Source organism: Rhinatrema bivittatum, chromosome 2, assembly GCF_901001135.1.
Source record: "Rhinatrema bivittatum chromosome 2, aRhiBiv1.1, whole genome shotgun sequence".
NCBI lineage: Eukaryota > Metazoa > Chordata > Amphibia > Gymnophiona > Rhinatrematidae > Rhinatrema > Rhinatrema bivittatum.
Window position 1 is genome coordinate 63,807,177 of NC_042616.1, and position 27,917 is coordinate 63,835,093.

Here is a 27,917-nt window from a genome sequence, read left to right on the forward strand (position 1 = left end):
GAAGGTTATAGAACTGTGAAAAACTAATAGAAAACCACAGTCTGATCACGGAGGTGGCAATCAAATGCCGGCATAACAAGAATGATCTTTTAAAGATTCAAATTCCATTTGGCAGCCCTGACAGTTTTTTTTTCTTTTAAGTTTCAAACTAGTTGTGGCTGTTTCAAATAACAAGGGATGAAACATTTTACTGAGATTGCTTTGGTCATACTGCACCAATGCTGGCTAAGAAGACCGAGGGTCTAATATATAAAGCAATTTCTTTCATTTTGTGGATATAGATAAAGAAAAAAAAAAGTGTGTAACTCATGCCTTAAGAGACAATTAGGTTGACGTGCTATGCTCACAATGGTGGAACAAGCCAGTGTAATGGATTAGTTCCACAAGCTAAACCTTTCAAAATAAGGGAACATCTTCTCAGCGTGAGCACTGGAGACTTAACAGGAGAGATACAGAGAAATGTTTCTGTACATGGAGTTACTGTGTTGTGGAGCAGCATGAAAGAATGGACTGTAATGTTCCAGGAGGAGCTAGATAAATGATTACCAGGGGAAAAATATCAGAGGCATGGGAGGAAGTATGGTCTAAATGCAGTGGTTGCCAAGTACTGCCTTTGAGTACCCCTGACAGGATTCACAGTAAATATTCACAAGATATATGTGCATAGGTTTGTTTCAAAGTAATAAATTAGTGTGCATAGTTACTTATGTTGAAATCTGGACTAGGGGTACTCAAGAACTGGGTTTGTTTACCTTTATTCTAGTGATTAAAGCAGGAAAACTCCTGGGATGTGAATTAACTGTGCTACAGGCAAATAGTTTTCTCTTTTTTTCCTTCGGTTGTCCCAGCAGTTTTTGGGTAAATGCAGGAAAAAGCTTTTCACTTCTCTGCTTTTAGGCATTTATACCGTAGATTTCATGCACTGCCAAGCAACAGACCTCGGAGCCAGCGGCATGTGTGTTTCTGAAAGGTCTAGAGGTATTGCAGGAATATGGGGTACTATATATAAACCCAAATAACAATAAGGATAGTTATGGTTGACGTTATTATTTGATGAAAATAGCAGTAGTGTTTTGAATATGCATAAGGTAATGGTGTGCAAACAATGATGCCCAGGAGGAAGTCTGCAGGACAAAAATCAAACATTCTCCAAACTGACCTGCTTAGCTTTTCTGCATGAGGAAAAAGTTCCATGGGTCAAGTATTTCCAGATATTTGGCCATATATATGACAAAATTATTTTGTAGCATTGAAGCCAGTATGAATACCATGTCAGCATTATTATTCCAACATCATGATTATGATTACTGTTACCTTATGGGGGCGGGGGGCGGGGGCAGAGGTTGGGGAGTGAGAATGTACAATTCCATCAGAAGCGTAGAAAAACGGGAGCCAAAAGGTTGTTTACTATGTCTCATTCCTACAATTCTACAAATTGCTTGCAGATTTTCAGGAAAAAAAAACATTTCAGTAAGAGATGAATGGCAGTTAAAGCAAATCCCTTCTTGGTTCTTGTGAGAGCCATAAATATGTTCAGCACAACACGTGCAATGAGAGGAGTGCATCCTGCACTTCTTCAATCAGTCCAGATCAACAAATGAAGGATCTCTGAATCCACTGTCAGTATGCACATCAAGGCTTGGCTCCTTTCTTGAAAGAAACTCTCACTTGCAACTTACGGTATCCATTTGACAAAATGTTTTCTTTTTCTCTCTTTCCTATTTTTGATCAGTTCACTCAATTACAGCCATCAATTTATTTTTTAAGACTTGCTATACTTTTTAGTATTGTTTAAATTAATATTTGGCTATGTATGTATTGTGATTAATTATCCATGAAGATCTTATGTATTTAGGTTCTCTGCTATGTTAGACGCTCATATAAATGAACCCCACTTTAATGGTCTGCAGAGTTAAAAAAATGTGTTTCAATTTCTTCATTCGTTTCTTAGATATCAGTCAATCATCAGATTAAACTCAAAGGAAAATAAATTGTGTTTGTTCGTTTCATTTGTTTTTTTGTGTGTTTTACATTGAAGTCAATGGGGGAAGCAATCCATAGTCTCCACTGACTTTCTGTAAATGGGACAGTGCCAGGTCCTGGTCCCATCACCATGGCCCAGGCCTAGATTTTTGCCTGACACCAGAGCCCAGCTCAACACTGGGTCCTGTCATCGAGGCCTAGGCTCAGCCTTGAGATCAGGTCCCATTACCAAGGCCTGAACCTAGGCCTAGGCCCAATGCTGGGGTCTGGTCTGAGACAAAGGAATGGGCTTAGGCCTAGGTCCACCATTGGGGCTCAGTCCAAAGCCATATCCTATCACCGAGGCCCAGGCCTAGGTCCAGACCTAGACTTAGAGGTCCAGGATCAGGTCTTCCTCTATCTTCTTTGTTTTTTCATTGACAAAAAATGATGCTGTCCATCTGAAGGACATGCTGCAGTATTGTCATTGCAGTGCCTTCCTCCCAAGTGGAGAGAGTCATTTTGATATACAGTCATATATTTCAGTAGTTATGCATTAAAATGGCACCATCCGCTTGAGAGTAAGGCACCACAGTGGCATCACTGTGGTGTATCCTTCGTATGGACATGATCATTTTTCATTGATGAAAGAAGTGAAAGAAGACAATAAAAAGCCTGGTTCTGGGTCACCGGGCTTGGGCGTAGGCCTAGTCGTAAGCCTGAGCCTGAGAAATAGGACCTGCCCTTGGGCCAGGCTTCAATATCTGACATAGGCCTAGCCTCAAATCTTCATGATGGGACCTGTCATCGGGCTTGTCCCCAGTGTTGAGCCTGGGCCTAGGCCCAGACCCCAGTGTCAGGCCTGGTTCTAGACCTGGGGCTCAGTGACAGGACCTGGCCTCAGGCTGGGCACCAACATTGGGCTTAAGTCTAGACCCAGGCATTGATGATGGCACCTACCCTTGGACAAATCACCAGTGGTCAGGCCTAGGCCTACACCTGGGCCTTGGAAATGGGACTTGACCTCAGTCAGGGCAAGGCATCAGGCCTGGATCTAGGCCTCAGTGATTGAATCGGCCCTTGGGCCAGGCCCCAGCATCAGACTTAGACCTTTGCCTAGGCCTCAGTAACAAGACTCAGACTCAGCCTCAGGCCGGGCCCTTATGCCAGGCATTAGAACCCAGCTGTTGGCCTCAGCTTTAATAACAGGATCTGGACCTGGTACCAGACCTAGGTCTCAGTGGCAGGACCAGGCTAAGGCCTAGTTCTGCTAGATGCCTGCTTTTTTTTCAATATATGAATATGAAAATAGCTGACATTTTTTGGATATATTTATCAGAGGCTATTTTTGGATCTGTCATTCGTAGTGAACCAAAAATGGTCTTATTTGTTGTGTTTTGTGCATTTGTTTGAAATGAATGTGCATCCCTATCCACTAGCTTGGTGGTCACAGAGCAGTAAGGTAAGGTTCTAAGGTGTAAAGTCATGCTACTACTCTTTTTCAGTTAGCTCATTTTGGGAGCCAAGTAGCTTAAGAATTTAATGACCCTTTCTGCCAACATCTGAAAGCTCTAAAGAGGGAGATTTTGAGGAGAATTAAAGATGTCTATATCTCTCATTAAAATTAACTGGAATAAGGAATATTTTAGGAGACAGCAAATGGAAAATGCATGTTTCGGTCCTAAGAAAGGGGATCTCACTTTTTCTTTTCAATCTAAAAAATACTAGAGTAAACTTTAATGATCTCTTGGCTAAAGGTAGCCACAATACATACAAGAGTTTTATCTTTTTATCTGACCTCAAAATGTTAAATATAGGCATTTGATAACTTTGCAGATGGGACATCTTATTGGGGAGTGAAGGGGTCATAGGGAAGTCTAAAGCATTAGAATATTAGAGATGTGCATCATTTGAAATGTCATAGACAACATTAGTGACATTGTATGTATCATTTCATGTTTTTTTTTAATAAAATGAGAAAAAACCCTGAAATTTTGGGGATTTTCTTTTATTTGTTTTTAATGTGCACTAATTCAGAACAGTGCACATTAAATCAAATATTTTATTATACACAAAATTAAACAAGAAATGAATAAAAAATAAAATAAAATAAAATTTTGTGCTATGTACATCCCTAGAAAATATTTGCTGACTTTCTTAGTAATAATATGGCTTTATGGCATATGTTCTCAGAAGGTTTTTTCAGAATGCAACATTTTCACATAAATAGTTTCTGACTCACCTCCTGATATTAAATAATCTTATGATTTTTCATAAATTAACAAATCTGATCTATCAGTGAATGACTTGAAATCATTATCTACCAGCGGATGCACGTATACCGTAACCGGGGTTGGGTTAGTATTTTCTAAATTCCCAGTACTAAACATTTCCTTTGATTTAAGCCTTCATGGATAGCCATGATGCATCAGGTCAGTTGCCTCATTTTCCATTGGTTGAGATGTTTAGCAGAGTGGGAGGTTCTGTATTCAAAAACTGAGTAAAGCAAATATATAAGTGATTTACGGAGTTGTATACTGCATCTTTGCCTTTTATAAACTGATCTTTTGCTGTGAGCAGTTTCTCAATTCAACTAGTTATATATACACTTACCACATTAAGCATGTTTGTTGAGATTAAAGTGCAATTTGGTCAACTGCCTGAGCAATTTTTCACTCTTTTTCAAAATAGTTTCTAAAATGTGAACAATTCATCTTTCCATCTTTAATGAGATTTTTTTTTGAGTGAAAATTCTATCTGTTGAACCTTTGATTGGGTAATTGGTTAAAAATTTAATTTATTTTTTCAATTTTTTAGATATTTTCTCTCTTGCTAATTGATTATTTTGCATTTATTTATTTATTTAACTTTTTTTTTCTGTTCCGTCATTAAGTTATTTACCATCATAACAGTTTACAAAAAAAGCACATATAGTAGGGTATAGTTAGTACTTTACAAAAAAGGTGCCAGTAGTATTCGGTAACATACAAATGTTAAAAAACTAGTTGAATAATGATATATATTACCTATTGATACATGACCCATGGGTGAAGCACATGTGATTCATTCTAGATTTTTCAGTTGTTTTTACGATTATCAGTGTGATAAAAATAATTTCCAGGTAGGTATCTGGAGATTATGTGTTGGGTGCTTTATGCCAGCTGTACCTTACTTATTTTCACTGTTCTCTTTGTAAAAGGCTTGTTTGAAAAGCCAGGTTTTCAGATTTATTTTAAACAGTTTGAGATTTCTCTGGTGTAGTTCTAGAGACATAGGGGCAGATTTTAAAAGGGTTACGCGCATAAGTTACGTGCGTAACCCTTAAACACCCCCCCCCCCCTGCGCATGCCGAGCCTATTTTGCATAGGCTCGGCGGCGCACGCAAGCCCCGGGACACGAGTAAGTCCCGGGGCTTTGCTAGGGGGGGCGTGTCGGGAGCATGCCGGGGGCGGCGTGACATTCGGGTGTTCTGGGGGGCGTGGTGCCGGCCCGGGGGCGTTCTGGGGGGCGTGGCCAAGGTCTCTGGACCAGCCCCCGGGTCGGGTGATGGCGCGCGCAAGTTACACCTGCCTCGAGCAGGCGTAACTTTTGTGATAAAGGTAGGGGGAGTTTAGATAGGGCTGGGGGGGTGGGTTAGGAAGGGGAAGGGAGGGGAAAGTGGGGGGAGGCAGAAGGAAAGTTCTCTCCGAGGCCGCTCCAATTTCGGAGCGGCCTCAGAGGGGACGGGCAGCGTGCTCAGGGCTCGGCGCGCACAAGCACAAATGTGCACCCCCTTGCAAGCGCCGACCCCGGTTTTTAAAAGATACGTGCAGCTACATGTGTATCTATTGAAATCCGGCGTACTTTTGTTTCTGCCTGGTGCGCGAACAAAAGTACGCGCTCGTGCTTTTTAAAAAAATGTACCCCATAGTGTTCCATAAAATGGGACCAGCCAGTGATAGAGCTAGCTCCCTGACCTGGGTCAGTCTTGCCGTTTTTACTGACGGGATAGTTAAGAGTGCTGCTTGCTGATCTTAAATTTCTGTGCGGTACATGTACTCGTAGTGCTGTGTTCAGCCATTCTACTTTTTCATCATGGATCAGTTTGTGTATGGTGCAAAGTGCTTTGAATTGAACTCTTTGTTTGATTGGTAGCCAATGTAGTTCCGCTAGTGTATCTGTGATGTGATTCCTTTTCGTTTTGCCCGTGAGAACTCGTGCTGCAAGTTCTGTAATATTTGCAGTGGTCTTATTGATGTATAAGGCAATCCTAGCATGAAAGAGAAAAAGCCTATTCATATTTGTTATCATAAAATGAAACATTGTTAGGATCCTCTAGATTAAGCTTTAGGACACAGTTTGTGGTGGGTGGTGTGTTAAGAACTAATAGCAAAATATCATTTAGAATTTTCCACTTAAAGCTTAAGGTCTTTTGATTCTTGAGAACTGAAATTATTTTATTTTGTGGGGACTCCACAGCTAGCTTTAGGATGAAGCAAGGACAGATTGGTAACAAAATACAAGGCTAAGGAGTCTGATTCTGTAAAGTCTGAAACAGTTGACCCAGAAAATTTGATAGAGGTTTACCGTAGTGAGTTATGGATGCTATATGGAGCATGAAGTACAAAACAGTGAAAAGTAGAAGCATTCTTCCTTTTGTGCAGTCCCTTAAATTTGCTTTTCCATCTATGTAGACAATATGCAAATTATTAGTCCTTTAGGTCAAAATGACCCTATTGCCTTATTCCATCTCAAGAAAGGCATTCAAAAGACTTCTAATTTGTTTTTAGACAACAGGCTATTTTTAAATGGCTATAAATCTGAAGTATTTATTCTGGGGTATAATGGTTTGTCACAGTCTCCGATTTTGGTGAGTTTTGACTATCGAACAATATCTGTCGAAGTGGTAAAGCTTGATTTATCTCTCACATTGGAGAAAAAGGTGGTTCAGATGGTGCACTCTGCCTTTTTCAAACTGTATATAGTATGCTTGTTCATTATTAGATCTTTTAGCACTGTAGTGCATATGTTGGTCATTTTTCTTTTGAACTACTACAATGGCCTGTGTATCGGCCTTCCTTTAAGGTTCATGTGCTGGGTCCAATGTGGCCACTAGAGTAGTATTAAGCTGCTCAAAAGACGCTCCTGTCTATCAGTTGTTATATCTCCTCCAGTGACTGCCTGTGGAACAGTGAAAACAGTTTATAATTCTCATATTGACTTTTAAAATTTTTTTTTTTTTTATCATTTTAACAATACACAGCAAGACAATTCTTACTATTTGAAAATAAAAATGCAATAATACCCAGTTGGATTAAACTAATTCATATAATATTACCAGAAACTGTGCATTTTCTCCATTAAGTAACATAAAGGACAGAGGGGGTGAAAAACAAGAAGACATATTTCAAGTAACATTTGCTTGTAATAGGCTTAACGTGAAAAAAGGCTATCCTTTCAATTATGGATCCTCAGACCCGGCATTATCAGAGGAGGTGATTATAATCCTCCTTGCGTTAATAAACGACTTCAACTGCTCGGGGGAAAAAACCCATAACATTTTCTAGGGTACTTAACAACACACTTGCACAGATATATTAGAATAAAAGAGAATCCCATAGAAACTATCTGAGCTCTCAAAGCGAGGAATCATCTCCTTCTGTCTTGCGTAGCATGTGCGAAGTCAGGATATGTATGAATTTGTGAACCAAAAAAGGAAACTTCTATAGACCTGAAATATCTTTTCATGACTTTGCTAATATTGATATTTTATACAATGTGAAGAGAGGGGCCTTTTTAGTTAGAAAGCAGATTAAGATGATATATTCCAGGACGGGATTCACGTTGTAGCCAAGGTGCACTTGTAAGATTTTACAGAAACCTAGGCTACAAGCTAGGGCTTCTTTTCAGTAGTGACTCCAGTATTGTGGAATCAATTGCCACTTGCTAATAATAAACCGAAAAAAATATGCTCACAACTCCCACACAATAATCATGTCAAAAACAAAAATGGGTAGAAGAAATCATTCTGATAATTTAAAAAAGTAGTGTCATATAAATAATGAATTATTATCACTATAAAGCAACTAATAGCATACATCAGCACTTTAATATAATCATCCATCTACCAAAAGTCATTTTATAAAACTTCCACACAATCAAAAACACCAAAGTGCTTCTTGCAAAATTGGAATTAAAAAATAAATTTTAAGATACTTATCATGACAATAGGAGAACATATTTCCATCCAAACATGAGGTCAAAAAAAGGATCTGGAAAGACTTATTGGGGATTGTCTGTTATTATTGATGAGCTCCTTTTTATGATAATTCTGCTTTTATTGTGTTATGTTGGTCTGGATTGTATTGGTATTTTGAATATTATTATCATATGTTTATTGCTTTTAGTAACTATAGACTACCTTGGAGTCCATTTGACTATTATTCTTATATGTTTAATGTTTTTAGTATTGTACATTGGCTTGGTGGCCATTTAGCTGGGAAAGTAGTCTAGAAATTTTTGAAATAAATATAAATAAATAATCCCTCTCCCTTACATTTCCCTATCTGTAGCTCCACCTTTCACTATTTTATCTTTCTTCCCTCCCTCATCTGTTTAATTCTCTCCCTCATTTCCATTTTACCTCAGTCCTACAGCCTAATCTCTCCCCTTTTGCTCTCTACCTTTCTCTCTTCCAATTTCTTTCTTCTCACATCTCTCCCTTTCTTCTCCATCTCACACTTTCTTCCCTTTCCCATCTCCCCTTTTTTCATCATCTTCCAGTTCCCCATATCATGATTCACCCTTGTCTCTCCCACCCAGGGCCGGCGGGAGCATTAGAAGCACTAGGCGGCTTCCTAGGGTGCCGAAAGAGGGCGGGGTGCTGTAGCATGACGTAAGGGTGGCAATTTTAAAATGGCAGGAGGTGGGGGGGGGGGGGGGCGCGGATGAGATGGCTTCTGGAGTTGGACTTGTGCAGGTACATGTGATTCAGAGTGGTGGCGTTCGGGTCTGAGGGGAGCGAGAGAGAGAGAGAGAGAGAGATCATGTGACATAGCGATGATGTCACTACCTAGGGTGGCTGGAAAAGCTTCCACTGGCAATTCTCCCATCCTGTCTCTATCATATTTTTGTCCCCCTCCGTCACCCTCGTGCTCTTCTCTCCATCTCCTCATATTTCCCTTTTTTAACCCATGTTCTTCCCATTACTCACTCACCTCCAAATTTCAGCAGGCACATTGTCAATAGGCAGCAGCAGGGAGGCACAGTAAAAATATATGTCCTATGGCTCCTCTCCCTCCCCAGTTAGCTTTCTGATTAGAAATGAAAATCAGCCTGTTGATACTGTGCCTTCAGATGGAGGGTGTGTAGGAAGGGGATGAGGCAGCACCAGTCCTGCTCTAAATGGCACCCTGGGCAGTCAGGTGGGGATGGGGCCGTTGGTTCCCTCTCTGAGATGGTTGATCTTCCTCTCATGATGCGGCTGTTGAGCTGTGCGGGAGTTTACGTCTGTCACTGTAATGACAATAGCGGCATTGCATGCTGGTGCTCCCTAATATGGCATTCCAGATGGATGCCTGTCTTACCCACTCTTCCCCTGGCAAATGGGGGAGGAGTACATCAGCCCTAGTTCTTATTTTCAACAAACAGTGAGGGAGTCCAATGGTTGCAATGATTTCCTCCTGCTTTCACTGGAGATAAAATGTCTGGGGGTGGGGAAGAAGTTCCAGTGCAAAAGTACTGGGGCATATTGCCCGACTTAGACCTTTGCTGCTGTGCCTGGATAACTTCATACAGGAATTGACCACTGAGTGATGAAGTATACATCCCTCCAGGCAGAGGGCCCAGTGCAATCACATCATTATCATGCCCTAAAGATGGCTCTGGTGACTTCCTGTGTAGGTCTGGGTTTAAATTATGGGCACCCGTAGACCCAGGGGAGGGTTATCCCCCTGAAAAAGGCTGAAAATGGGAAGGCTAGTTATAGGAAGGCTGAAAAAACAAGCCTTCCCATAACTACTCACTTCAGCCTTGGTTCTTATCCGCATCATGAGTACTCTATCCAAATTGAGGCCTTCATAGTCCTCCCCTATTTAATGTCCCTGCTTTTTGCCCAAGTTATACAGACCCAATTCTCTATACTTGCTTCACCCATTTTATGTTTATCCAGGTTACTTCTACCCTGTTCATTGTTTTAATCCAGGTTACTTCTACCCTGTTCATTGTTTTAATCCAGGTTACTTCTACCCTGTTCATTGTAAAACAAGACTTTGTCTCTGTTATTTTTTGCTGGTTGTAATGTAAACCGAAGTGATAATTAATCTTGTTAATTGAACCTTGGTATATAAAAAGTTATAAAATAAATAAATACATAAAAATAATCAGAGGGTACACGGCTGGGAGGTTGACTCTCATCCCACCCCTTCAAAGCCATCAGAAATATGAGGGGAAGGGAGAGGATTCCAGATCGGCCCTGTCCAAGTACTCCCCTCTTTGTTCCATTCCCTCACCTTTGAGATGCTTGGTATTGTAGCATGGCATTGCTGTGACTCTGTAGCAGCAGCAGCAGCAGCAACAACTTCTAAAAAGGAAATTAAGCCTGGGGCATCCAGGCTACCCATTTGTGCACTCACATGATCAGTGGCCGCCCTGCCCCCTCTTCCCTCATGGGCGTCCTGTTACTATGGGAACCAGCGCAAGGGACAGGGCTGCTTCGGGGCCTGTGAGCATGTGATGGGCTTCTTGAAGGCTTCATGTTGAATTTCTTATTTGAAGTTGTTGCTGCTGGTGGAAGGTTGAGGCGCCGCCACTCAATAAGTGGAAATTTGGAGGCAGGCCCTGAGAGAGGCATGGCAGTGGTGGCAACACTCTGATGCCTATCAAAATTTGGTACCACAGGCAGTTGACTCTGCTTCCTATGCTATCTGGGCCTACTCCCTCAGCCCTTTCACAGCTCACACGTTGAACCAAGGCTGAAAAGGCTTTAAACCATCTGTGCCAAACTGTCCAGCAATGTAATGAACATTACAGATTTGACAGTTGAGAAATAAAATAGTGTTTAATCTTCATTAGATTTTTAGATTTTACTTTTTCAGACTTATCCAGCTAAGTGGCAACAAAGCAGCCACTTACTTGAAGAAGACAAAATTTATCTAGGTAAGTGATGTGAATCTGCTCTATGTGTGGTGTAGTCGTGCACCTAATTTTAATCTTTTTTTTTTTTTTTTACAATTGAATGTTTTTATTGTGATGCAATAAAACAATACAGAGAAAACATAAATTGAGTGGTATCATTATTGTGGAAACGAAAAACGCATATAATAGGCAACCAAACTAATTACCACTGTCATCAAAGACAAGCCTATGTCCCTATTAAAACATACATAACTATAAACATGATAATCGCCTATTAAATATATGGAAATGCATCACCTTTAAATAATAATCCCCAAAACCTCCCCTAACCCCTTCCCCAGCTCAGATATACAAGAATCACATTGTAAAAATGATAAAATATTTCAGCAATAACTAGGCTACTCCTCAAATTTTGTAAAGGAAACTACCAGTTTTACCAATTAGATCACCAGTTTACCTGATCTACCTGCAGTTTGGAAACACCTTCCTGGCTCTTCAGACTGAAGCCCCCTCCCCATCACCCAGGCCCCCACACCCAGTCATTTTTCACTTTTAAGATGTTTATAATCCCTTACATCTGATAAGACTTACACACATCACTTTGGCAGGTTTTAAAAAAAACCACTTATGCGTGTATATGTTGGCCCCTAACATGTCCCTTTTTTACACACCTTCGATGCTCGTCCATGCACATATACAATACACACGTACTTTGCCACTTTTAAAAAATGAGTTGTGCGCGATTGGCCATATACTGGCGTATATGGATCTTTTTACTTGAGCAACTCTTTAAAAATACACCTTTTGGGGAATAGCCAATACTTATCAATCGCAATGAGACATATTTACTGTCTGGGTATCTTGCCAAATACTTGTGACCTGGATTGGCCACTATTGGAAACAGCATATTGGGCTTGATGGATCTTCTGTTTGACCCAGAATGATAATTCTTATGCTTATGTTCTGCCTTTCACCAAAGTACCACATCCTTTTAAGCCTTGGTTCCTCAATTTCCATGTGTCTCGCCTCAAAATCTTCATCTTTCCCATCCCTTCATTTCACATTTTCTGTCATTTCCTATCTCAACCTCTCCCTCTCCTACTCTTCCACCTCCTTTGTTAGTCACCCCTTCATTCTCTTTCTCCCTCTTCTCCATTTACCCATCTCTCCCAATATCTATCTCTCATTGACCCCTTCCATCTCCCCTATTTCCACCTCTACCTCCTTTGTGCATATTTATCTCAGTAGAGTGAAAAAAACAACAACAAATACACTAGAAACTGATTCTATATTAAGGGCACCTGATGATTTAAACATTTTATTTAAAAAAAAAAAAAAAAAAAGCTAAGGGAGGTCAGGGGCCATGTTGATATTGGGTCTTTTTAATTCAATCAACACCACTACAAGGCTCACCACTGACATAAAATCCCAGAAGGAAGCTTGAGAGAAAGCTGCAAAGTATTTATGTCTCCCAGGGGTTATTATAACAAGCACACTTCCAGCTCCAGGAAAAGCACAGGCATCTTAGGCTCACACATTTTGTCAGCTTTGTCAGGTGAAAGAATTGTGATTATCTAGCACTAGATCAGTTTTTCTTTTCTTGCCAAAAATGATATACAGTGAAGGTTCTCTACCCAGAGCCTGTATTCTAAGAGATTAAAAAAAAAAAGTCACTCAGTTTGTTTTAGAAATTCATATTCCCATAGTCGTAGAGAGGTGCTATCTACTACAGCTGAGGATTTTGATTTCGTCTTGCTCTAGATATACTGCAGTATTTGTAAAACCTAGTTAATGTAATCTAGCAAAAGTTTCAAACAGGACTGTCACAGAGCAAGCAAGTATAGCTGGATTGAAGGGATGACCTTATAGTCCTTACCTGCCAATATCTTCTATGCTTTTGTTCTCTTTTTATTTATATTAATTATGAGAGATTAATTATGGCAATAATTATGTCAGAAGTACTGACCGGACACTGAAAATACTGTTTTTGCAAGAGGCTCCTTCCATTTCCCACAGCTTCCTGGTTACAGGGAAAGACAGAGCGGAGAGAGCTGAGCTGTGTCCCCGCCCTATTGCCTCCTTTCCTGTATTGTGATTGGATAGGATAGGGAGAGGAGGCGGGGCACAGCTCAGCCCTCAGCTCCCAGTGGCTCCTCAGATTTCTGCAGCAATGCTCTCTGGGTCTCTCCCCCTCCCTCACTGCGTGCTGGGCCAAGACCTCCAGAGAGGGGGCTGCAGCGAACCAGCTGAGGGATACGAGAGGAGAGGAGAGGAGAGGAAGATTGAGAAAGAGACAATCAGAGTCACAGGGTGAGGAAAAGGGAGAGACAGAGGGGGACACAGAGAAAAGGGGAGGGAAAGGAAGAAAGACATAAGGGGAGCAAGGGAGGAAGAGGGTGTAGGGAAGGGGAGGGGCACAAAGGAGATAGGGGACACTGGAAGAAAAGTGATAGAGAAAGAGGAAAGCACTGAGGAGAGGGAGACATGAGGGAAGAAGGAGGGAAAGAAAGACAAGAGTATGAGAAGGGAGGGGACTAGAGACAGGAGGGCAGCACAAGAGAGGAGTGCACAGAGGAGGGGGAGGGAATATTGAGAGACAAGTGGCACAAGGGAGACACAGATGTGAAGGTTTTAAGGAAAGGTACAGTGAACTTCCTGTGTCTGAGACAGGAGGCTGAGTGGGAGTGTGCATGTTTGTATGAGAGAGGAGGCTGTGGGTTTGGGAGTGTGTGTGTGAATAAGATAGGAGGCTATTTGTCTATGGGGAAGTATGGAGTTGGGTGTGTATTAGAAAAGCTTTAGTTATGATGGAGAGCAAAATTGCATGAGAGAGGCTGATGTGTTTAAGAGGATAGTTGAAATATTTTATAAAACAAAATATATTGACAATGGTACTTGAAAGCTTCCCCTCCACCTCCCCTCCCAAAGCATGAGGTTTAGTGGGGTGTCCAGTTATGGTCCATGGAAAAGTTGGCCTCCCTATATGGGGTGTCTTAGGAGAAAATGGACCCTCGTGCACTGCATCTCAGATGTTCCTGTTTGTATTTCACTCGCGTTAGGCTTCGAAGGGACATTTATTTATTTATTTATTTATTTGTCAGTTTTCTATACCTTCAATCTGTATAAAAGAGCCAAACAAGGGGGCATATTTTTAAAAAGTACGCCCGCACGTACTTTTGTTCGCGCGACTGGTGCAAACAACAGTACGCCGGATTTTAATAGATACACACATAGCCGTGCCTATCTTTTAAAATCCGGGGTTGGTGCATGCAATGCTGCGCAAAATCAGCAGCCTGCGTGCGCCGAGCCGCGTAGCCTGCCTCCGTTCCCTCCGAGGCAGCTCCGAAATCGGTGGCCTCGGAGGGAACTTTCCTTCCACCCCCCGCACCTTCCCCTCCCTTTCCCTACCTAACCCACCCCCCAGCCCTATCTAAACCCCCCCTACCTTTGTTTGAAAAGTTATGCCTGCCCGAGGCAGGCGTAACTCACGTGTGCCAGCCCGGCCACCGGCGCGCGATTTCCCGGCCCGGGAGCAGTTTCGGAGGCCTCGGCCATGCCCCCAAAATGCTCCCAGGCCGGAACCACGCCCGTGGCCCCCCCCCCAGATAATGCGCCACTGCGACATGCCCCCGACACCCCCCCCAGGAAATCCCCGGGACTTACGCGCGTCCCGGGGCTTTCGCGAGCCTATTCAACATAGGCTCGGCGCGTGCAGGGGGAGCTTGGGGTAGGTTTTCTGGGGGTACGAGCGGATCTTACACGCATACCCCTTTGAAAATCTGCCCCATGGTGTCTGCCCTGTTGGATGGCTTGTCTTTCAACAGGGCAGACACTACATCTGAGTAGCTCTATTATTTACATACAGGTGATAAAAGACCACAGAGGATACCAACTTCTATTATTTACAGCCCAGTAAGCTGTAAATAAGGGTTGCATACCTGCTTCTAGCCAGACAGCCATGAAACCCCATTCTGGAGGACTCAGGTTGGCCTTTGGGGGTAAAACTAGTGTTCCCAGCAATTTGAAGGCTATAAGTGGTACTGTGGACCATGTGTTGAAGAAGATCTGTAACTCTGAACATCTGTGAAACAACCTCGCTGAAGCTGTTGGTAGTATTTTTTTCTATTTATTTTGATTTATATTCTGCTTTTCAGGTATTTTATTTATTTGTAATATATGTGAAATCGACTAGAATATTCTGACTCAGACTGGACTGACTGTGAGTACTGTGATGTAGGGCTGAACATTTGTTTGAAAAAAATGGGTAAAATGCAGTGAATGAGACTATTTGATTTTCATTTGTGGACCCATGAAACAAATGGAGGGTGCCCGTAAATTAAGCAAAAAAATGTTGTTTCATTGATTTACATTTGTCATTGAAGTCTATGGCCCATTGAAAAGTGGTGCAGTGAGATAGTAAAGTATAGAAACCAAGAGATTTGTGAGACAGTAGCCAAAACAGAGCCGAGGTGGGAGAAAGAGGGCAAGTAGACAGGACAGAGAACCAATCAAAGTAAAGCTCCCCTGTTCCTGATGGTACAGTATGGGGGACTTGCTACGACTCAGCCTTGCTGCATTACCCCAGACTCTACATGTTAGGGTCTTGATGTCACTCTTCCTTACTGTTTTACCCCTTATGCTACACTTGGAGTCTTGTTGCCACTCTGCCTAGTTGTTAAGTCCTTGATGCTACACTTGGGGCTCTTGTTGACATTATGCCATGGTGCAATATCCAATAAGAAACTAAAATGTTTTATTTTCATTTAATTTCATATTTAATTTCAAATTTTTTAAACAAATCTTTTAAAAAATAAATTGAATGAGGTGGTAGTTTCATATATTTTAAGGTACCATCCTGGTTACCTAAAGAGAATCCTTTTTATAATCAACACACCCCCAAACACCCGTTTTTTAAAAAATGTTTTACATGTGAATAGTGCCACCAATATATAGTGATGTATAGTGATGTAGGTTTGGTGTGAGGTATTTCATTGGTGATTCACCTACATGAGTGGTTAAATGTGGTTTTGCAATATCCATAAGAACATAAGATATACATGCTGGCTCACAGGCCCTACCCTGACTTCCATTACTAATACTGCTTGTGCTTAAAGAGTGCTGCCATTTGAGGCACTTCTGATACTCATCTGAAGGTTTTGTGCTCCATTTGGGGACCCAACCTGATGAAGTAGTAACGTAACATCTGCTTTTGCCATGCCCTAGATCAGCGATTCTCAACCAGTGTGTCGCCAAGCACCGGCAGGTGTGTCCCACTGCCCCAGTTGTGCTTCCCCGTTCCCTGCCCCCGCGGGCCAATGGCAAGCCTCCTCCGTTCTTCCTGCCCCCGCGCAGGCCAATCTGAAGCCTTCTCCCTTCTACCTGCTAGTGGGAGTAGGAAGCCTCTGATTGTCCGGTGAGGCAGGAAGAAGGGACATAGCATAGGCCGGGGGTGGGGGGTTGGGAGGAGTGGCAGTGTCGAAGCGAGGCCGCCATGGGAGCTCATCTCTGTGGCGGCGAAGAGGAAACCCGACCCCAATGAAGCAAGACCGCCATGGGAGCCCATCCCCGTGGCAGCGAAAAGGAAGTCCCGCTGGAGTAAAGCCACGGCGGAACTTGAGCCCATTCCTGCAGCGAAGGAAGAAGAAGAGGTTTGGTGGTGAGGCCCGGTGCATGCATGAGAAAATGGGAGCCTGGGTGTGGGTGTGAATGGGTGTGGGTGCGAATGGGTTCCTGGGTGAGGGCTGGTGTGTGGGTGTGAATGGGTGCGTGAGCATTTGTGTGCGATTTTGAGCTTGTATATAAGAGAACATGAGTGTGATTGAGAGAGAGACTGGTCAGGAGGTGATGTGTTTCTGTGTGAGAGAGAGAGAGACTGATCAGGAAGATGACTGGTGTGAGAGAGACCGAGACTGGTCGTGGGGTCTAATTGGGTGTGTGTGTGTGTGTGTGTGAATGACTGGTTGTGGGCGCTAGGGAAGAGGACTGTGAGGACAGAGCTTCAGCAGCCCTTGCTGCTTCTGGTGAGTGCTATGGGCCTGGAAGGGAAAGGAGTAGGAGAGTTGCTGGAGAGGGTAAGTAAAGGTGGCTTTTTAAATGTATTTTTCTTGATTGACTGCCATTTTAATTATTGGGTATTATGTAATCTGTCTGTTTTGAAATATTTCATTGATATTTGGACAATTTTAAAATAATTTTTATGAGTTTTTAATTGTTGAATGTTATTCTGTTCATCAGCTGTTTTGAAACATTTATTAGTATAGTTTTACAATTATTTCTGCGTGGGGTTATATAGCAGCTTGGCTTATTCTGTTTTCCTAATAGGAAGTAAATTGGTGTTTAGGGCCTGGTTTAATATTTGTAGTATTACCTTTTCATAGATAGGGTTGTTACTGTTGGAGTGCATGCCATAATGCAGGTGTAACTTTGTGTGGATTAGTTTGTGTGCATTATTGCAGATCCTTCACTGGTTACCCATAAAATACAGGATAAAATACAAAGTAATCTCAATCATTCATAGTTTAATTTACAACTCTACCTCCACTTGGCTTTGCACCTTACTCCGCATTTACAAACCCACTCGACACTTAAGATCACTTACTCAAAATCTCTTAGACATTCCATCACCACGACAGGCCAGATTAGATATCACCAGGAAAAGAGCTTTTTCAGTTGCAGGACCATCTCTCTGGAACTCTTTACCCAACCCACTCCGTTTAATATCAAATCCTCATCATTTCAAAAAGGCTTTAAAAACATTCTTTTTTCAACAAGCATTTAACATTCCCACTAAACATCTCCCCGATCAAAAATGAAACTCCATCCCCTAAATTTCTCTCATCAGATACATACTACATTATCGTCTCTCTTTTATTATCCCATCCAGGACATTACAATCCGATAAGTTGCTACTCCCCCCTCTCCTCCCCCCCTCCATCCCTTTTACCCTCCCTACTCTTTACCCATGGCATGTTACCATTATTATTATTTTGTTATTTAATAATTTGTTTTAGCTAACTTTATCTAGCTATTTAGTTAAATTTATGTATTTTAAGTTTAGTTTAGTTATATTTTATTTTTACTTTATTTTAACATGTTGTAAACCGTTTTGATAAAATTTTATTTTAAAAGCGGTATATAAATACTTTTAAATAAATAAATAAATAAATAAATGTTAGGTGCTATATTTCTGTTTCCATTTCTCCAGGTTTTCACTGCATGCAGAGTGGCTTTTTTTGGTTTTCCATTCCAGTTTGTCTCCATATTTATTATGTGTGGTCTTTTTGTACTTGGTGAAGGTCAGTTCTGGGTGTGTGACCGAGGTGAGGTATTTTACTAGCATGTAGGCATTTGTATCAATCTTATTTGTTGTGTTTTCTCAATAGGATATGCATTAGTGGTAAATTACTGTTTTTCATAAGGAAAGCTGTTGTACCTAGTAGTAAAGGGAGTTTGTTTTGCTTTTACTGAGATGTCACCAGAACCAGAATATCTTTTTTGTATAGTGAGTTGTACAGGGTAATGACCTAGTTCTGTTCTGACCCATTGTTGGGGGTCAAGGGGGTTCCCGTGGATGCAGCGTTTGTGTTTACAATTAGCCCCATGACGGTCACATGTTCAGTGTGTCACGCATGTGAGAACCATCTGTCAGGTGTGTCCCGGCCGAAAAAAGTTTGAGATGCCCTAGATGTTTCAGTGGCTAGCACCTCACTTTCCCCCGGTTGTCCAGAGTTTGGCTTCTTTGTGTGTACTGTTCCTTTCCTGGAGCTTTGTCAGGTTGCTAGCCACAAATATGAAAGCGATATTTTATTCCGTGCAGGGTTTGTTCGTAACATAAAAGCTAGGGGTCTCTTTTCACCTTCATTTACACGAACATAGGCATACAACAGCGGGTTCACAGTAATCTTGTCTGGGTCAGAATGTACCAGAAGCTTTCACAGACATTGCAAATGCTACCAAAAACTGCTCAGGGTCACCAGTCTCTCTCATCCCGGGAACCATAGCACAGCTTCTGGTCAGGAGCACTGTTATATCTCCAGTGATCCCCCAAAGAGCGATCCAGATCCTCTGGGGAAGAGTTACAGGACTGCCTGGCTGGAAGCAGGTATGCAAACCTTTTCAGCTTACTTGGCTGGAAAGAACAGATTCACTTTTTAGCTCAAGTGCAGGACACACAGTCCTGCCAACAGAGCAGACCCTGCTTCAAGGCAGCTCTGACTTTTATTTCCCCATACATGACTAAAGCCGATAAAATGAGATTCAGGGCCCTGATGAGAAGACTCGGGGCATTGACCCTGGAAAGGAAGAAGAGAATGGGGAGAGAGAGCGCAAATTGAGGCTGGGGGGGCGGAATAATGAATTGGGGGAAAGTGGGCAAAGGGGTTAGGTAATGAGAGCCAGGGGAGGTGGAGGCGTGAGATGGTGAGCAAGGGGGCAGAAGGGTAAGAGATAAGGGTCTTCAGATGGGACTAGGGGGTGAGAGAAGGAGTGAGCAAGGGGGGCTGTGGGTGAGAGGTGAGAGCGAGGAAGGATAGGCAGGGGGTACAAGATAACAAATAATGGGGACTGAATATGTGAGTATGGGCAAGGGAGGGAGGGGGGGGGGGGCTGGGCTGGAGAGTGAGCGTTTAAGAAGAGAGCGGGAGAAGGTACAGAAAAATAAACCCGATACGGGGCAGCACTTCATCATTTGAACCAGACTGGAAGATCAGGAACAGGCAGCCCCACTACTTATCACAACCTGATCCTTCAGAAATCATGTTTAATTTAATCTAATCTAATTCAGTGACTTTTTAGTCAGCCTTTCCGAATAAAGCTCAAGGCTACTGAGCCCTTGCTTGCATGTTTACAGGAAACTGATACCTAGCTTAGAGGTAACAATTTAATTTGAAATGTTTCTAAAAGAGAGGCCTTGGAGAAGCAAGTCTTCACCTCCTTGTCAGCTACTTGGATTAATTTTTAGCTGCTCGGTATGGGGCTTTGTTTTTTCAATTGATTTGACACTTTCTTTGAAACCACAGCTGGCAGACATTATTAGAGCTGAGTACTTTAAGCTCGGGTTCATGAGTCCCTTGAAGTATACATTGTCCATGGAGGATCTTAGAACTGTGATGCAGGCTTTTATTTTAACTGCTGTTGCCTTGTGTTATTCGCTGTATTTACGTTTACCCAAGCACACGTTACAGGCTTTGCAGCTATTACCAAATTCTTATAACATCTTGCCCGGTTAAAGAACATACAGCACCGGTATTATAGAAATTACATTGGTTTCCCTGTGACCCAGCGGATTCATTTTAAAGTGGCTGTTTCTGGTTTATAAGGCTTTGCAATAAGAGGGACCTTCTTATCTGTCTGAGTGTTTAATTAAATACATATTTACCGTCACCGTCTGTGAATCAATATGGTCTGGAGGTGCACGCTCATAAATTGGTCCCTTTGCACTCTACTTGTTCTCGTGCTGTCACAGTGGCTGGGTCGACATTGTGGGACGCTCTGCCTCTTGATCTTCTCATTATGACAGATTACAAAGTGTTTTGTAAAGAACTGAAGGCCTTCTATTTGTCAACATGCCTTTCTTATATAGTTTTATTGGCTTGTTATGTTATTGATGATGTTTGTTGATCATTTTATTGTTTGTTTTTAATGATAGTCATGTAATGTGTACATTGCCTAGAATGTATTTCCAAATAGGCAGTATAAGTGAAATTGTAAATAAGTAAGGCAGTTTACAGCCTTTTTTTGGTTTTAACATTCTGGTACAATAAGTCCCTTTCTCAAAGAGCTTACAATTTAAGAGATGAGTTTTAAGAGGTGCGCGCACATGTTCGCATGTTTGCCGACTCGCGTACATGGACATACGTGCGTCCCTAAGCATTAACACGTGCATGTTATAAAATCGGCTATCTGTGCATACCTGCACGCAAGATTTTATACTGATGCGCGCATGTGCGTGTAAATGCCGCCTCTGCCACCTAAGTGGGGGAGGGATTATATACGCGCGCCGACAGGGCAGGTTACTCATTCCAATCCCAGTGCACCCCAGTAAAGGAGAGGACTTCCTAAACCCCTTAACTAGTTGATCCAGTCCTGGTTTTACTCCATTGCATGCAGATAAATATAGGCTTGCTTTTCTTAGGGAATGTAATAGGGAAATCAGAATAAGTCCCAGCATGCAATGGGGTAAAACCAGGACTGGATCAACCTGTCTTGAAAATCTGGAGCCAGTTGAGGGCAGAAATTGAACATAGTCAAAAACATGTATCAGCAAATTAGGCAACCCTTCCTTCCTATCTCAGCTGATAACACTGTTATCTCTCAGGCTGCACCCATGGGGTTATCTTTGACTCTTCTCTTTCCTTTGCATACATTCAAAATGCTGCAAACATGAATTGTCTTTTTCCAGTGCATCACCAAAATCTCTTTCTTTCTGAACACCAAAGCTCTTATCCACTCTCTCCTCATCTCCAGTTTAGACTACTGCTACCTGTTATTCACGGGTCTCCCATAGAAACATCTGTTTCTACTACAGCCCTGTTCAAAATTCAGCTGCATGACTTCTCTTCTAACATAGTTATGACTAAATCAAAAGTATTATTATTACTTGAAAGCATGCATGTGGCGACCGAAGCGCATTGCCGTGCAGTTGTTTTCAGTGTTGCACTGAATGAAGGAGCAGAGAAAACAAGAACAAAAAAAAAAATTCTGTTAGATTACAGTTGTTCAAATGAAACCACTCGGAGATAAAATGACATCCAGTTTTAATGAGAGTCATGGCAGAATAGAAATTCTTCATTTAAAGCCCTAAAACCATTCGACATATTTCTGTGAAACAGAGATACTAATTGTGGATCCCGATATCGGGATGCCTTTATGCTCAGAAAATCTTTTTTGTGAGGAAATACAAGTTCCCTCACCATCAGCACCATTTATTTTTCGGACATCACATAAACAATGCAGTGTGAAGAGGCAGGTGTGAATGATGGGAGACGGAAGGTTGGTCAGGCAGGATGGATTTACTCTGTACAGGGAAGGCGCCTTTTAAAGCCGTTTTCACAGGTAAAAACAGTGCTTTACGTGTGGAAATGGTGTGTTATGAAATTGTTGGCCCCAAATGCTAGTAGCCTTATGTCTGTGTACTCCCCTCCCCCCCCCCCCCCCCCCCCCTTCGCAAAGGTCACCTTTGGGCATTGTGGGATAGGGATAACTGAACTGCAGACCTGGATCAGGAAGGTGAATAGCATCCAGGATAGAGGTCGCACCCAAGGGGGACTCTCTTGGGTCTGAATCATGCTAACACTGACCTGTTCCTGGCCAGACATGTCACAGAAAGTTTACAAGTTCCATTCATTTCCATTGCTTCTTTTGCTGAAGTTCTCCTAGCTGTAAAATAATTAGAAACTAGACCCCAGTAGTCATGTAAAATTAAGATATATTGGGGTTGTTGTTTTTTTTTTTTTTTTGCATTTTTTTAATGTTTGCACTGACAACCAGGCCAGAAACCAGCAAATTAATAAATGCTAACACAGTTCTTGATAGAAGTGGACACAGAAAACAACCACTATCATGGATTAATTTGGCACAGTGAAATTAAAGCAGAAGTTTTGACACCATAGCAAAAACAAATGTCTTTCCTTCCTGCAGGCAGACAGACAGCCCACAGACTGGGAGAAATAATTTCTACCAGCAAACAACTGCGTATTGCTAACCAACAAATGCAAATACTAAATGAACAGGGAACAGGGAACCAACATAGGCAATGCATTTCTTTGTTTTAAATCAGGTTTGCTGTAGCCAAATTTGGCAGCCATGGCAAACAGTGTAGAAGAGATACTCTGCAGGATCTTGCAACTAAGGTTTACCATCCAAGCAGTTTGATATTCAGTACAGAGAGCCCAAACGAGTGACATTCACTAAGTGCTAAACTGTCCTGATAATCTGGTTTGGACTGATGGTATACCACAGTTGGAAGTTACAATTCTCTGGGATGGGCAAAACAAGCCCAGCCCATCTCTGATATTTTGTAAACCTAAGCAGTGGTCCCCTCTGTTAAAACGGATGAGCTGAGGGTCAATTTTTTATATAATGAGGAGACTTCTGTACCAAAAATTGACTGATAGAAAAATATTCTCTATCATTTACGCATTTTTTTAAAGCATTTATATGCCACTAATCCATAAACAAGTTCTTAGTGGAATACTAAGTCGTGCCCGCAGCACGACTTAGTATTCCACTAAGTCCACATATATAGCAGCAGTAGCGTCTACTGCTGCTATATATGTGGGTTATGTACATTAGGTTGCACATCTTTTTGTATTAACTGTTTTGTCATTATAAATATCAATGGATGTAATCAATAAATGATAAAAAATGATTTGTATGTAGTGGATAAACAGTTGGTATAATTGAGGAATAGTGATAATAATAAACTGTTACAATGGTATAGTAATATGTGAATGTGGATATAGAATCTATAGGTTCCCTATATAGGTATGTTGTGATATAAGAAGTAGGGGGTCCATACTCTCTCATTTTGTGATTGCCAGTAGTGGGGGATGCCAGGCATGGGCCAATGTCGTGCAGACCTTCTTAAATTCAAGGTCCAGCGTGCCATACTTCCTCTTTTCCTGCTACTTCTCTTGCGATGCATGAGATGAGAATACTGGAAGTGCTAGCATCTGCAGTGTTGAATTACCTCAGGGCCAGCACTTGAAAAGGAGTTGCAGAATGGCTGCTCTCCCCAATGAAGAAAGTATAGGCTGACAGCAGCAGCAGCGGAGTAAAGACCTGTGGACCCTGACTACCTGATCTGCATGTGTGTGTGTGTGTGTTTGGGAGTCTACCTGGGATGAGTCGGTGTGTGAATGGAAGGCTGCCTTAGATGAGTGTGTGAAAATGGGAGACTGCCTGGGATTTTTGTGTGTATGAATGGGAAGCTACCTGGGATGAGTGGGTGTGTGAAATGGAGGTTGCCTGGGATGGATGGGTTATGAATGGGAGCCCCCTGGTTGCATATGCATATACCGGTATGTGTGTGAGTGTGTGAATGGGAGCCTGCCTGGGATGGGTGGGGGTGTGCGTGTGCTTGTGTGTGTATGTGTGTGTTTGACACCGATGCATGCATGGGAGCTTTCCTGGGATGGGCAGGGAGTATGTGTATGAGAATGGGAGCCTGCCTGGGATTTGGGTGGATGTGAATGGGAGCCTGCCTGGAGTGTGTGGATGCAAAATGGAGCTTGTCTGGGGTGTTTGTATAGGTATGTGTGTGTGTGTGTGTGTGTGTGTGTGAGAGAGAGAGAATGGGTGCTGCCGGTGGATTCCAACTTGCTAGAAGCTGAAATGAAGATGAGGACCTGACGCTGCTGGTAGATCCCAACCAAAGAAGAGCTGGAGATGCCTGCGAGTTTGTCTGAGAGGCAGCATATGTGTGTATGAGCTTGTGTGTATGTATATAAGAAAGAGAGGAGAAAGTTTGTGCATCCCACTCCCACTAATCTACAATCTTAGGGTGACTGGAAATCAAAGTTCCCAAGTATTGAGAGTGTGAATTTTTAAAATCTTTTTTAGTTTTATTTGCTCTTTGTAATATTTTATTGGTGTTTGGGACATTTAAAAAAACTTGTATGAATAATTTTTATTTGCTTATTAAAAGTCATACTCTAATAAAAATGGTAACATTTTAAAAAATAATTTACCATTTCCAACAAACCAAACAAAAACTTGTATATGAGATTTTAATAATTTGATCTTTTATTCATAAGCTTTTTTTGAAATAATATTATTAGTATGTTTTTAGTGTTTTGATTATGTATTTATTTTATTTCTTCATTTTATTGATTATTGATTGAAAAATGATGATGGTTCAGTGTTTTCAATGTTGCACTGGATAGAGTGTCTGGCTTCTTGTGGTTTCCAGTTCAGTTTTTGTCTGCACATTTGTATTGATACTTTCTGGTTGTTCTATTCTCTATTTGGTGACGGTTTATTTATGTTCTGCATATGTGACTGAAGTGAGGCATTTTCCTAATAGGAAGGGTATTAGTATATTCGGGCTTTCAGAGGGACAAGACCACACCCAACACACATCACAATAGGCCTATTACCATATGGGGGGATGGAGTCAATTTTTAAAGTTTGTATCACTGAAGGGTGTTTTATTGGTAGCTTTGGGACAGAATGAATGAATGGGGGAGAGGGGAAGCACAGTAATTGTTTGGAAAGGGCAGCAAAAAAGCTAGCACCAGTCCTGCGTGTAACTCATTAAAAAAAATATGTGCGGATCCATTCTTGCATGCATACCATACATCCACTAGGTACGTGCGTGTGGCCACAGGGAATGAAATGAATGGCCCAAAAAATGCACATCCCTAATCCATAATAGGACACTGCCTCCTATCCCATGACTTTTTAATTTTTTCAGGAATCTCTCATGGAACACTTTGACAAATCCACTTCTGAAAATCCAAAAACACTATATCCGCACTAGATTACCATTATCCACATGTTTATTACCCCCTTCAAAAAATGTAGCAGATGGGTGAGGCAAGCATCCTTAACATAGTCACAGAATAAGATAAAATCCATAATACATCAGACTCAAATGTTTTCCCAGAATAAACTAGAATTTCAATAATATGTTGAAATCATGTTTCCCATGTTATCAATGCAGTCAAGTCTAATGCGTTGGGACTTGTTTGCCATGCTATTGATGTTTTACTTCAGTACATCATAATTATGCAAGCTAGTAAAGACAATTCTATTTGCACTGGGTTAACTTCAGTCTCTCTGTTACAGCTTAAGGGTAGATTCTGTGGCAAGAATTAACGAAATTCTGTGGCAGTTCTGCAGTGCATTTGTGTACATTTGCATTGTTCACAAATTAAATCGTGTAAATTTATATTTGCATAATACAAATAAAGTCGTTTTCCAAACTTGCTTTGAGTGTGTATCATTTATTTTGTTCTTTTAAGAGTTTTAATCACATCAGGGAAGAGCACTCAATGTGATTTACTTGGATTTTAGTAAAGCTGTTGATACAGACCCACATAGAAGACTCTTGAATAAAATGAGAAGCTTGGGAGTGAGCGCCAAGGTGGTGGCATGGATTACAAACTGGTTGACAGACAGAAGACAGTGTGTGATAGTAAATGGAACCTGCTGTGAAGAGAAAATAGTGTTAAGTGGAGTGCCACAGAGATCGGTATTAGGACTGGTTCTGTTCAATAGATAGAAGATAAAGTTTGTCTATGTGCAGATGATACTAAGATCTGCAACAGAGTGGACACGCTGGAAGGAGTAGAGGGAATAAGATGTGATTTAAGGAAACTTGAATAGTGGGCGAAGATTACGGCAGCTGGGATTCAATGCCAAGAAGTTCAGAGGCATGAATCTGGAGAGTAGCAATAAGAAGTTCAGAGGCATGAATCTGGAGAGTAGCAATACAAAAGAGCTGTATGTGATGGGAGGTGAAGGGCTGTTGTGCATGGAACAAGAGAGAGACCTTGGGGTGATAGTGTCTAGCGATATGAAGATGGCGAAGCAAATGTGACAAGCGATAGCAAAAGCCAGAAGAATGCTGGGCTGCACTGAGAGAGGAATAACCAGTAAGAAAAAGGAGGTGATAATCCCCTTGTACAGGTCTTTGCTGGGGCCTCATCTGGAGTACTGTGTTCAGTTCTGTAAACTGTATCTCAAAAGGGACAGAGACAGGAAGGAGGTGGTCCAGGGAAGAGTGACCAAAATGGTGGTGGGTCTCCATCAATTGACTTTTGAGGAGAGGTTGAAGGTCCTAAATATGTATACCCTGGAGGAGAGGAGGTACAGGGGAGATATGATATAAACCTTCAGATACCTGAAAGATTTGAATGATGCACAATCATTGACAAACTTTTTCTGTTGGAAAGAAATCAGAAGAACTAGGGGGTCATGAAATAAAACTATAGAGAGTGAGAAGACTCAGAACCAATGTCAGGAAATATGTCTTCACAGAAAAGGTGGTGGATGCCTGGAATGCCCTTTCAGAGAAGGTGGTGAAGACAAAAACAGCAAAAGATTTCAAAGGGGCATTGGTTAAAGAGTGTGGATCCCTTAAGGCTAGAGGATGGGAATAAAGAAAAGAGTGCATGGGGGTAACTTGCTGGTGTGGCGGTTACTACCCTTAACCAATAAGCCGTTATGCTGTTGATGCAACTCCATCATTGCTTTCTGCTTCAATGGCAGGGGGAAAAGAAGAAAAGGGGAATTAGATTCAGACAGCAACCAACAAGGACATTGAACCAACAAGGTCAATGAATTGCACAATCTGGGAAAACAAATAAGCATGGGAGTAACTTGTTGATACAGCAGTTACTACCCTTAACTAATAAGCCTTAATGCTGTTGATGTAACTCCAACATTGCTCTCTGCTTCAATCGCAGGAGGTAACGGTAAATTGGACTCAAACAGACAGCAATCAACAAGGGCCCTGCATTTGATTTTGACTTTGATAATTATAAAGGTGGCTTGTATGGCCAGCAGTTACTCCCATAAGCTTGCTGGGCAGACTAGATGGACCAATAGGTCCTTTTCTGCTATCATTTAATTTCTATATGTTTATGGGTCAGGGATCTCATGAATGGATGTGGGGTGAAGAGAGAGGAGATCTCAGGGATAGAGAAAGAAGAGAGAGAAGTGAGAGAAGATCAGAGATGGGGAAACAAGAGGGATGGAAGGAGAAGGAAGAATACAGTTAGGAGGAAGATCAAGGTTTGAGGATGGGGAAAAAGATAATAGATCAGGGATAGGAAGAAGGGAAAAATAGGGGAGGAAGATTTTGGGATCTTAAGGGAGGATTCAAGGAATGAGCTGTT

General features: G+C 41.7%; 1 protein-coding gene and 1 long non-coding RNA gene across 2 annotated transcripts in view; one reads left to right on the forward strand and one right to left on the reverse strand.

Annotated features, from left to right (window-relative positions):
• The window catches only part of LOC115084016, a 152,922-nt gene extending 139,817 nt beyond the window's left edge, over positions 1 to 13,105 (reverse strand). The window contains exon 1 of the long non-coding RNA XR_003854443.1: positions 12,953 to 13,105. This is a non-coding gene — a long non-coding RNA (uncharacterized LOC115084016). The remainder of the gene's footprint in view (positions 1 to 12,952) is intronic.
• The window catches only part of PTH1R (parathyroid hormone 1 receptor), a 595,747-nt gene that overhangs the window by 142,152 nt on the left and 425,678 nt on the right, over positions 1 to 27,917 (forward strand). The gene's annotated exons all lie outside the window — the stretch shown is intronic.